This window comes from Peromyscus maniculatus, chromosome X (assembly GCF_049852395.1).
Source record: "Peromyscus maniculatus bairdii isolate BWxNUB_F1_BW_parent chromosome X, HU_Pman_BW_mat_3.1, whole genome shotgun sequence".
Lineage (NCBI taxonomy): Eukaryota > Metazoa > Chordata > Mammalia > Rodentia > Cricetidae > Peromyscus > Peromyscus maniculatus.
The window spans coordinates 114,105,701-114,118,710 of NC_134875.1; positions in this window are offsets into that span (position 1 = coordinate 114,105,701).

Sequence of the window (13,010 nt, forward strand, 5' to 3'; positions counted from 1 at the left end):
CAGTGGCAGCATGGCCCCTGGACCCAATCACGGCCCTAGGAGACAGCCCAGACCACTGGAATCAGCATGGTCCTCAAAGGCAACAGAAGCCATGGACAGGAATACAGACTCTGGCTACTGACCATAGATCCAGACGTGGCTCTTGGCAGCAACCCAGCCCAGATATCATTGTGGGCCTGGGTAGCAAGCAGACCTCCCCCATCAGTCTACTCCTCACGGCTTTGACCATGGCCCCAGGTGGCAAGCAGGCCTCAAACATAAGTGCATACCTCACTGTCTTCATTTCTTCCTTTCTGCCTCCTTCCATCGTGCATAAACCATTTCTCTTCTTTCTTTCCCGTTTCTCCACCACATATTTTCTTATCATAATGAGGCCCACCTGGCCTGCTCTGCAAGGCACAGGGTGGGCCGATGGATATCTTCCCACCAGCCAGGGCCTTGAGGACCACAGCTGTCCTAGCCTTTCTTTATTCCACACATCCATCCACCAACCTGCAGACGCACTCTCTACCAGGCAACCCACAGACACCACACTTCCGTAAGATCTAGAAAGGGCAAAAGAAATCAAAGAGTGGAAGACTCATGCAACAAAAATAAGACCAGATATCAACACCTAGAGTCACCTCAATCATTCAGACTCCAGATGCCTAGACACAAGCACAAAAACACAAATATTAACAGGCAAGACAATGTCTCCACCAGAACCCAGGAACCCTGCTAAAACAGACCCTGAGAAATGTAATACAACTAAAGCACAAGACAAAGACTTCAAAATAGCAATTATGAATATTCAAAGACCCTAAAAAGGATATGAATAAATCCCTCAATGAAATCTGTGAAAACACAATAAAACAGTAGTAGAAGGAAACAATGAAAATCATTCAAGACATGAAATTAGAAATCAAATCATTAAAGAACACCCAAACTGTGATAAGACTGGAAATGAAAAAAATTACAAAATCAAACAAAAACCTTAGAGGTAAGCCTCACCAACAGAATACAAGACATGGAAGAGGTGACCTCAGACATTGAAAATAAGGTAGAAAAACCTCAGTCAAAGAAAATGTTAAATATAAACAAAATCCAAGCAAATTCACAAATAATAGGAATAGAGGAAGAAGAAGAAACCCATGTAAGCATTACAGCTAGAATGGAAAGGTATACTGGCAACCAGAAGCCAAAGAATACCATAAAGTCACACACACACACACACACACACACACACACACACACACACACACACACAACAAACCTCACACAAGAGATTTATTGGGAGAGAAAAATAATGGCTGCCTCTTCTTAGGCGAGAAACAGCAGAGAACTGAGCATGAGACAGTGTTTATATAGCTTTTCTTGGGAGTAGAGTGGGGCAGAGCTTTTCAGGGTGGGGATTGGTGGGACTTCAAGTCCAGAGCTTGGGCTTTTTAACTCTGTAGGTTAGGGGCAGGGTCCAGCGATTAGGGCAGTTAGAGTGTTCCGTGGGTGGAACCTGGCAGCTGGAGGTCCTCAAGGGAGAGAGGCCTGAGCACTGGTGTGCCTTGAGGGGCTTACATTCCCCTCTTTTTTGTTTAATGTTGATAAGCAATCAGGTTACAGGAAAGGGAGACAATGTTTTCATTAGACTACTTCCTGTTGAACTGGGGCTTCAAAGACCTTGGGGTGAACCTGAACTTTATCATCATGATATACTTGGGAATCACTGGCCTCTGGCTCTGTAGCTAGGGGCTGGTAATCTTGGAATAGCAACTAAAATCTGGTTAGAGATCTTTTGAATCTGTTACTGAAGAAATCTAGACAAGAAGTTTATAAGGCAGGGTGCAACTAGTATGATTAAGAAAAGGAGGAGCAAGGGGGTTAAGAAGGGGAGGATCCAATTCCATATTGGACTGTCAGTGAGCCACTGGCTGGAGGCATCAAGATGTTTCTTACATTTTTGGAGATCCACCTGGAGTTGTTGGATCTTGTCATTTACCATCCCCGATTGGTTAACATAGAAGCAACATTCCTCCCTGAGGAAGAGAAAGAGACCACCTTTCTCTGCTGTTAGTAAATCTCCTCACTGATTTTGTAGCATTACGGCTGCCAGTGAGTCTATTTGGCCTGGAGGGTGAGGATGGTCTGAGCCACCCATTGGAGATCCTGGATGAACTTGGATGAACAGTGATGGAAAATAGCTAGGGAAGGAGTCAGTTCTGTTGCCCCAGTGGTAACTCCAGCAGTTATACCCAGAACTGCTAGTGAAGCTATGGCCTGAACCTCTCGTTTGTCATGCTATGCCTCTATAAACACTGTGATGAGAATCAGGAGGAGTTTTTTTTTTTTTTTCACCAGGTACCACGTCTAGTTTTGGAAAAATGGAACACCGGGGCACAAGTCTCAAGCCACTCAGCAGGTAGGCAGTGATAAGCTTGAGTGCTGCAGAGAATCAAGGCACTGAGTGTTTGGACAGAGCCTGGGTGGTAGGACTAAGGGTTAGGGTATTAACACAGTCTGCAGAATCCAGGGCACCCACAAAGTGTCTTTCTGAGAAGTTAATACAGCCTGTAGAAAAGATAAGGGTTGGTAGTGATATTTGGCTCAGAGAAATTAACAAGCAGTGAGGTGAGAGAATCTAATAAGACAATGGGTGAGGCCACAAGTGGTGGGTGAGCATTTGAACCAGGAGGGAAACACAACCAGCATTCTCCAAGGTAGTCAAGCAAAGTGATATTCAACATACCCCCAGAATGTTCGTTTACATGCCTTAAAACACTTCCTTATGCATTCAGAGCTTTCTTAAGCTTTCGTGTCCTCAGACCCTTATATACTGTTTTAGATTCTCAGAACTTTCTTAAGGTTTCACATCCTCAGATCTTTACACACTTTCTTAGACTCTCATTGCAGCTGGGCTGAACTTTCACCAATGGCCCCTCCTGGGCTCTCTTTAGAGACTTCAGGCCTGTTGCACAGTGCCAAGCTTCAGTTTCTCTCCATGGCTGCTTTGTGCCTTGTTTAACCGAATCCCACCTAGGTTACTCTTATATTACAAAGTTTGGCTGCCAGTATGAGGTACATTCTTGTATGAGTACATGGAGGTGCCGCTCTAATACCTTATTAAACAAGCATTGTTTCTTAAGTCTTATAAACTCTGTTTTTATGATTTTTGTTTGCAGGACAGGAATTAACATACAAGAATAGAGAAAACAGACATGGGGGTAAGCCCCGGTGAAGGAGAGATGGATAAGGGAGTTATAGGGAACTAAATTAGCCTTTGACAGCCTGATTTAGAGCAATTTCCTGACCCTGTTAAGACAGGATGTTGGTTAAAAGTGGGGATCTCAATAGTTAGGAAGAATAGAAGAGGAGAGAGCAAGTTTAGATATAGAAGATTTTCAGGTCATTTGTTTGTGCAGTGGCAGAAGATGCCACCATTGAAAAGTGAACATTCCAATTTAGGCCATCGAAATGTACTGAGGCTAAGCTGTTTGTAGTAACAGAGTGAGGCTTTGATAAAATCCGAGTCTGTGGAGGAAAGGAGGAAGGGCCGCAAAATGAACTCTGATGGAGGGAATTTCTCTAAGTTCCAAGTGGGAGCTGAGAAGCCAGAGACAAGCCCAGGAGGGCACAGAGAAGCTGCGAGACTTCCAGGAGGGAGCTGAGGAACAGGAGGGACAAGATCACAGAGGCCCAGAAGGGTTTAAGGAAGCTGTAGTACTTAGCAGGCATCTCCTGGGCAGAGGAGGAAAGGAAACAGAAAGTGTTCCAATAGAGGGAGAGGAGTAAACATCTTAGGAACTAGAGAGTTGTCCACAGGGTGGGGCCCCTGGGGTGTAGCAGGCTCCAGGAAGACACTTACTGAGTAGGGGAGGAGAGACAGGTGGATAGAGCAGGTAGAGGGAAGAAGTGGCTGAAGAGGTAGACTCTAGAATTTGGAATCAAATGTGGTGGGTGGCAGAAGCCATCAGTAACAAATGATCCATGCACAGCTTAAGAGAGACAAATCAGCCAGGCGGTGGTGGCCCATGCCTTTAATCCCAGCACTCGGGAGGCAGAGCCACGTGGATCTCTATGAGTTCGAGGCCAGCCTGGGCTACAGAGCGAGATCCAGGACAGGCACAAAAGCTATACAGAGAAACCCTGTCTTGAAAAACAAACAAACAAACAAACAAACAAATAAACAAAAAAGAGTCAAATTAGCCACTTGAGTCAGTTTGAAATGTTGAGATGTAGGCATGGCTGAAAAGTAATTGTAGCATCCTCTACCAGTGCTGCCTGAAGAGAGAGAACTCTGCAAGGGGGTAGTGTTTGGAGACATTTGTATGTTAGGAGATGGGACAGGTGTTGAAAAGAGAAGACAGTAGTGGATGACCCAAAAGTTAACCTCTTTTATTTGCATCTAAGGAGTTCAACTACTACCAGAGTATATAGGCACCTTGGATGTGGTTTGGGTGGTTTACAAAGGTTCAAAGAGGCCTAGCCCAGTGAAACAGGGCCCCCATTTGAAACAGGGACCCTGAAGTTCTGAGGCTTTGGGAGGCTAGGGACTCTGGGCAGTTGCTATGGCCAATCAAGAGGCCTAAGCCAGCATCAGTTATTTCATCTCTCCCATAGTACACCTTAAAGGCCATTGCTAAGACTTCAGCCTATAGAGTCAGGGGTCTTTAGACTTTGAAGTTTGGCCCTAATATCAGGAAACTGGGAGAAAAAGTAGGTCATAAAGTTGTTTTCCATCTGAGATCTCAGGATCCAGATTGACATATTGTAAGAGAGCCTTTGTGAAGCAGTCTAGGAATCGTCCTGGATGACCTTTTGAATTACCACTTTAAGGGTGGCCTTGTGAAGACCAGCCAGGAGGCAGGTTACAAATTGATTCCTAGCAGGGATGTCCCCAGGGATATTGTAATTCCATTCAGGGTCCTAGTCAGGGAGTGCCTCAGCCATGACTGGGTGGGCAGCCTGTCTCTGAGGAAAGAGATAGGGATTCCAGAGAGGCTGGAGAGGGACAGAAGGGATGATGGGTTGAGGCTGGTAAAGGGGGGAGGCTCATTAGTGTGGTTAAAAATAGTGGAAGAATCATCTGGTTTGGGTATCACAGGTAGGAAGAGTTGTTTTTCCTTGGTTGGCTTATACCATGTGGTCACTTTTAATCAAGATGAGAGTGGGATCACATGGCAAAGTTCATCCTTTCCAACACTAGCAAAGATGGCTGTCAGCCCGGTGGCTGCCTCTATTCCAATGCGGGGACAGCAGCTAAGAGGGCAGCAAGCCACAGGTTTCCTTTAATATCACCTATGTATGAGAACACAGAATGTGCCCCCTGCCCCGACTTTTGTTTTTAACTCCGTAGGTTGGGGACAGGATCCAGCCATTAGGGCAGTTAAGGATGGAACCTGGCAGTTGGAGGTCCTCAGAGGGAGGGCCTGAATCCTGGCCTTGAGGGGCTTACAATCCAGGTCAGAGGCACAGAAAATATTTTCAACAAAATCAAAAAGAAAATTTCACAAACCTAAATGAAGTGCTTATCAAGGTACAAGAAGCATACAGAACACCAAGTATACAGGACCAGAAAAGGAATTTCCCATAATACATAATAATAATAATCAAAACACTAAATATACACAACAAAGAAAGAATATTAAAAGCTATAAGTGAAAAAGATCAAGACAGATCCACTAAAACAACATCTGACTTCTCATTGGAGATGCTAAAAGCCAGAAGGGCTAGGACAGATGTTCTAAAACTCTAAGAGACAAAATAGGCCAGCCCGAACTAGTATATGTTAGCAAAACATTAATCACAATAGACAAAAAGAAAAACATTCCACAATAAAAAGAAATGCAGGAGGTTGTAGAGATGGCCAGTGATTAAGAGCACTGGCTGCTCTTCCAGAGGTCCTGAGTTCAAATCCCAGCAACCACATGGTGGCTCACAACCATCTATACGGGATCTGATGCCCTCTTGTGGCAAAAAGTTGTACATGCAGACAGAGCACTCATACATAAAATAAATAAATCTAAAAAAAAAAAAAGAAATGTAAACACTATCTACAAATTCATATTGACAGAAGGAGAAATACTTCAATCAGAGGAGGCCAACCATACCCAAGAAAACACAAGAAATAAATAATCCCGTGGGGGGGGGGCATGATCCGTACAATAACAACAACATGTATTAGCCTGCTCTAAGATTGGCCATTATTGAAGGGGGTTGGAGGGGGAGGGATCCATACTATAACAACAACATGTATTAGCCTGCTCTTGGACTAGCCATTATTGAAGGTCTCTTATACTCTTTTTTTTTTTTTTTTTTTTTTTTTGGTTTTTCGAGACAGGGTTTCTCTGTGTAGCTTTGCGCCTTTCCTGGGACTCACTTGGTAGCCCAGGCTGGCCTCGAACTCACAGAGATCCACCTGGCTCTGCCTCCCGAGTGCTGGGATTAAAGGCGTGCGCCACCACCGCCCGGCGGTCTCTTATACTCTTACTTGGCTTAATTAGCATGGCTGTCGGTAACTATCTTGAGTAGATAATTTCATTTGGAGGGCCTCAGCAAGATTCCCCCATGCGTTGTCATGGGACTCAGTCTTGTTCTGGGCCTTTCCTGGCCAGGGAGAAATTTCAGTGGCGGTATACCTTGACAAATGGTCTGGAGCCCCAGTCCTCTCACTGAGTCCAGAAAGGTCCGAATGACTGCCAGGGTTCCTGGGCACCAAAACAGATACAGTCCTTTTGATACTCCTAAGGGGCACGTCTGTATAGTCAATTCAGTTCTGGTTCTGGTTGAGGACAACAAGCCCCATGAGGAGCCTTCTAACTAAAAAGGATAGGCCCTTTCTGGAGAGTCTGCTTCTAGATAAGAGAGGTAAAACTTTTAGGGGGAATCCCTCTTCTGAATGGAGAATTTGCCTGATGAGGAGCTTTCCCAAATCTTTCCACACTAAGTTGGAACTCCAATAGCAGAGGATCCAGTTTTCTGGTTCTGCCTCTCATGAGAGATTTGGTTTCAGTTGTGTTTGAAAGAATGGTTAGCCAACTATGTGAGTGACTGAATGTATACCAGGCAAGTTTGGCCCAGGGGTTTATGTAACCAATTTTCTTCATTTTGTGGTCATTTGAATGTAATTGGCCCCCATAATCTCATAGGGAGTGGCACTATTAGGAGGTGTGGCCTTGTCGGGAGAAGTGTGTCTCAGTTCACTTCCTGCTGCCTGAGATTCAAGATGTAGGACTCTCAGCTCCCTGTCCAGCACCATGTATTCCTGCATGCCACCATGTTCCACCATGATGTTAATAGATTAAACCTCTGAAATTGCCTGAGATTCAAGATGTAGGACTCTCAGCTCCCTGTTCAGCACCATGTATTCCTGCATGCCACCGTGTTGCACCATGATGATGATAGATTAAACCTCTGAAACTGCAAGCCCAGGGGGAAGATGAGACTTCTTCACATATACCAAGGGACATCAGGCCCTCCACACCTGGGCAGGATTCTCTGTTACCTCATAGCTCCTCTCTGCCAGGGGCCCTCAGAAGGACCAGGGTTCCATATAGGCCTTTAGATCCTTCCCCTCTAGCTGGCCCTGGGCTAGAAATCCCAGGCAGCACTTGGTTGAGTCCTGTGTCCTTCAACCCTCCCAACTCCCCTACCTGCCACCCCCTCCCCTGGCAGCTCCATGGCATGGCCCAAAACTATCACTGTTATCTTTTTACTGCCCCGGGGCTAGAAACCCTGGGCAGTGCAAGTGATGCCAGGGGTCTAGGCAGTAACCTATGGCCACGTGGGAGTCCAAGGGCCATGTCACTGCCAGGACCATGCTAAGCTGAGTGGTCTGCACTGTTACTCAGGGCTGTGGTGTCCCCTGAGCCAGGGATGCTGCTGAGGGCCATGTCTGGGTCCATGGCCCTAGAGCAGGCAAGGTCTGGATTGATGTTTGTGGATCTTGTTACCACCAAGGGCTGAGCAGATGCCCAGGGGCTGGTCAGCCACCTGAGACCATGTTGGTTCTGAAGGCCGTGCCACTACAAGGGCCATACTGATCTGGGGGAGCTGTACTGCAGTGGCCAGTGTCTGGGGTGATGTCTGTGGTTCCTGTTACCACCAAGGGCTCTGCATGCAGATGCTCGGGGTCTGGTCAGCCACCTGGGACCATGTTTGTGTCCAAGGGCCATGCTGCTGTTAGGGCCTTACTGATCTGGATGGCCTGTGCTGTCACCAGGGCCATGGTGATGTCTGCCCTGAGCTGCTACAGAGGGCCATGTCTGGGCCTTTGGTCCTGTTGCAGCTGGGGTCTGTGTTGATGTCCATGGCCCTTGTTGCCATGGGGGTCATGGGAACCATGCATGTTGAATTCCAAGCGCCATACTGAGCTGCCCATGCCCCTCACTGGCCCTTGGATAGCTGGCCCTGCCCCCTGCCCCCTGCCCTGCTGGACACTGCTGCAGGAGAGCTGACCATTGTACTCTGGAAAGATGGACCCAGCCCTCACCATGGGTGAGCACCTCACTTGGGCAGCCCACTAGAGCTGACCTGTTGTTGGGACTCAGGGGAGCTGACCCTGAGGTCCTGAGAGCAGCAGAGATGACCCTGCCCTCTCCTGTCTGCCAAGTAGTGGCATGGGTGAGAAAGATGCCTCCCCTCTGCCCCTTGCTACCTGTGTGGGCGAGAGAGCTGGCCCCGGGGGTCACAAGACTGGGAGAATTAGGCCTGTCCCTCACTGGAGCACATAGAGAGGTGGCCCTGCACCCTACCTGGGCAGCACACTAGAGCTGACCCTCTTGGTGGTGGCACAGGTGAGCCAGCCTTGAACAAATGAGAGTGGACACGGCCCCCATATGCTCCCTACATGCAGTGGAGAGAGGGGGTCCTGTACTTTGCCTGGGAAAGACAGTAGAGCTGGTCCTTGTGATGTGAGTGCGGCAGACCTGGGGCCTGAGAACAGAACTGGCCCTGCTCCTTGCTGCAGGCTGCGTTGGCGGGCTGGCTGAGGCAGTGCTGGAGAGCTCGCCCAGGTAGTGACGATGAGGGAGAGCTGGCAGGCTGACCAACCCAGCTACCACGCAGGCCCAGAACCAGGGCTATGGGGTGGCCACCCCAAAATCCACCCCATCTGTGAACTGTTGGAGCATGAGAAGGGGACAAACCTACAGATCCAAATCTGCAGGATCCCCAGGACACAGGACAACAAAGGGATATCCCAGAAGAGCCCCGGTGAGAGCCTCTCAAATCAATGGTGTAGCAGAGGGGAGCCTCGACCCAGACCAGTGACTCACAGCAGTGAACACTTGTGAGGGAAGCTGGAAGGACTAAGGGTGAACAGTGTGACTCACCGGGCCACACCACAGCTTCCACAACGAGATTCTTCTCCTTTTGTGTTTGTTCTTTTGCTTTGTTTGTTAGTTTTCTTTGGTTTTTGGTTTTTCTTTTAAAGTTTGTTTTGTTTCAGGGGGAGGTTGCAAGGGTGGAAGGTGAATTGCAGGGGTAGGATGGGGAGATGGGTGGGATTGGGATGCATGATGTAAAAATCCACAAAGAATCAACAAAAGTTAAATTTTTAAAAAATAGCCAGGTAGTGGTGGCGCACACCTTTAATCCCAGCACTCGGGAGGCAGAGCCAGGCGGATCTCTGTGAGTTCGAGGCCAGCCTGGGCTACAGAGTGAGATCCAGGAAAGGCGCAAAGCTACACAGAGAAACCATGTCTCAAAAAACCAAAAAAAAATCTCCTTCTCCTCCTTCTCCAGGGGCTACCAGACACCGCACACCTACACAGTTGGTGCTAGGAGCTCATCAACTCACCAGGGCCCTTATAGAGGCCTGCCATCTGTTCAAGGGGCTCTGTCAGAAGAATCATGCACACCTGAGGCTGTAGGTACTTTCACATGGGAGCAGGACCCCTCAGGGCTACAGCTGGCCTCAAGAGGACATGACACCTTCCAAATCTGTCAAAGGGGTTCCGGGGTCCTACATATATACACAGTCAGCCCCAGGTCCTGACAAACTGGCCCAAGGGCCTCTGGACACTACCTCATTTACCCCAGGGGCTGGAGCCCCTTCTTCATCTGCACCAGGGTCCTTGGAACCTTTACAGTTCCTGCAAGGGCCTTTGACAAGGGCCATGGTCATTCACACGTATGCCCTCCCAGGCAGACAAGCTCACATCATTACCTTCTAGCCAAAGAGGGCCCATATGTTCTTTCTCTAATGAAACAGGTGCCCTCAGCACAAAGGGGGCTCAGTACATCACCTTCAGATCACCATGGCTTGGGCCAGCAAACCTGTGACCCACAGGGCCTCAGCTCTGCCTTAATAGCTGAAGGAGGCCTCACACCCAATACATCTGACCAATGTGACCTTGACCCTATTCTGCTTTCCTTTAGGTTTCTAGAATGTACCTCATCTTTGGAAAAGGCTCAGGGAACTTCCAGCTATACAGGAGGTGTCCTAGAACCACCCACACATGAGGAAGGGGCTCTGAGCAATACCACATCTACACAAGGGGCTGTGGACCCTTCTATCTCTACATGTGGGTCTCGGGCCTTTGCAGTTCCTGTAAGGGCTTCGGACACTGTCCATACCTGCAGATTAGACTTTTACACCTATACCCTCCCAGGCGGGTGAGCTCACACTGTTTCCTCCTAGCAGAGGGAGCACCATACATTCCTCTTCTATGAAAAGTAGACTGAACCGGCTAGGGGGAACTCTCCTGAAAGCTTCTCTAGAGTCTGCCACCTGGTAGCACCCTTTGTATGCTATTGTTTGTTTTGTCTTTTTGTCTGCACACTCCCCAATTGTTTTCTTTCCCCTCCTAGATGGGATACTAAACTGCTCCTGGAGTTGCCCCTCTGACTAGGCTTCTCACTTGCTTCCAAACAGAGGACCTCTGACAAGTCTTACTTGGGTTTGTTGTCTTTGTTGCTAGTGCTTCTGGGTTGGTCTTATTGTCTACTTCACTGAGTCACATAAATTCTCTTCTAACATGGGAATTGCAAAATCCAAACTCTCACCCCTCTATTTATGGGAAAGAATGCTCCCAAGGATTTGGGGAGACTATGAGGGTTCACTCTTGAAGGAAAAGCTGCTTGCTTTTTGTGAGACTGACTGGCCCTCCTATGAAGCGGACCATTTATTGGTTCATAGAATCAGCCATTGTGAAATCAGTCTGGCTCAAAGCACAGGATCCCCAGGGCCCCCTGATCTATATTGGTTAATGGTTGGTACTTATTCAAAACCTACCTAATTGTCTTAAGGTTTGCACTTTAGGGATTATCCTATTGTTTTGGTTTCTAAAACGTTCCCTGTCACCTGCATCCTGCTACCTGTCCTGGGGCCCTCTGTTGGTTTTTCTCCCCCACCCCCACAACTCTTACACATCTTGCCCATCTCCTCCAGATTCATCCCTCTTTCCCCAACCTCAAGCTCCTCTATTCTTCCCTCTGTCCCTATTCCTACTTCCCCACTTCCTGGATCTGTAACTCCTGTTTCCTCCCCCTTTCCTTCTGTAACCATCACAGTGCCTCCTGATGGAGACATCCAGTCCCCCACCCATTCCTGCACTTCCCCACTTTGGCATCCTGCTTGAGGGTCTGCCACACTCCAGATTTGAGTCAGATCCTAGCCTTTGTCTTTTCCTTGCTAGAGGTCCTTTCTCTCCTGGAAGTGAGGGCATGAGCTTAGGGAAAAGGCACCACCTTTTCTTAGTCCCTGTCCCTTTCTCCACTTCACATGTCTGTATAACTGGAAAACCCAACCCTCCCCTTTTCTGACAAGCCCAAAGCCCATTACTGCCCTCCTGAAATCTGTCCTCCACAGCCATGGTCCACCCTGGGATGACTGCAAGCAACTCCTTCTGATTGTATTTACTTCAGAGGAAAGAGAACATATTGAGGCAGAGGCAAAGAAGGCATTTTTTTTTTTTACCTCAGCCACTAGTACAAATGCTGATGCAGTTTTCCCATGGAAGTGCTCTGATTGGGACCCTAATTGCTTTTGCAGTTCCCAGGCCCTGGAAAGTTTATCAGTACCTTATGACTGGAATTCTGGGCACAGCTCAAAAAACCTACTAATTTGTTTAAGACTACTGAGGTTCTCCAGGGCCCAGAGGAGTCTCAAGGTATTTCTTGAGTGATTACAATATAGATGGCCTTTTAAAAAATCCATTTTATGCTAGGCATCCATCCTGGTATCCACTAGCTCTTTGTCTCTGAATCCAGTCCATAAAAGATAAGTTCCAGTAACCTTGACTCAGTGACTGCCCCCTAATCCAAAATTGTACAGCTGTGGCTATCTACTTGTTATGTTATGACTAACTGCTTTTTGGCTTCTGTCGTCTGCTTATGCAGACATTCAAGAACTATTTTGAGGTCACCTTGACTACCAAACCTTGGCAGAGCAGAACAGCTCTTGGTTGGTGCAGATACTCAAGGTCTTCTTGTGCTTTCATCCCTTAAAATTGCCCCTCACTCACTTTCTCACAGTAGTCTCAAGTTTGGCTCAGAGATTATTGTCCTGCTAGCGATTGTGATAAATTTAACTAACTATAATCTGGATTGAGTCTATGATCTTTTTCCCAGGGGTCACCAACTCCATAACACAAAAAGCTTTCTGCATTTTCTTTACCCCCTTAGACTCACTGGCTCTGGAAAATGCTAGGACACTAAATTTGCCTTCTGTCATTCAATAAGCCCCAGATAGTCACACAAAACTCCAAAAGCTAGAGGCTTTTGCTCGAATGACTAACTCCCAGCTTATTGGAGTGGCTCAAAAGTTTTCAATAACTGACATACTGAAAAGCAGACAAGCTGCCTTGATTGCCAACTGAGCTGCAGGCCAATGTTATGATGGCTGATTTCCAGTCAACTAACCCCAAGCTCCCTACTGTTTGCCCAGAGGCTAGAAACACCCCCCCCAAACAAAAATGGGGAGGATGGAGAAGTCCCCACTGAAAAGGGATCAATGTACTTATTGTAAGGAAAGGGGACACGGAAAGGATGAATGCCTGAGCCACTGCAGACCCAGGAAAGCAGTAACCCTCTTGACC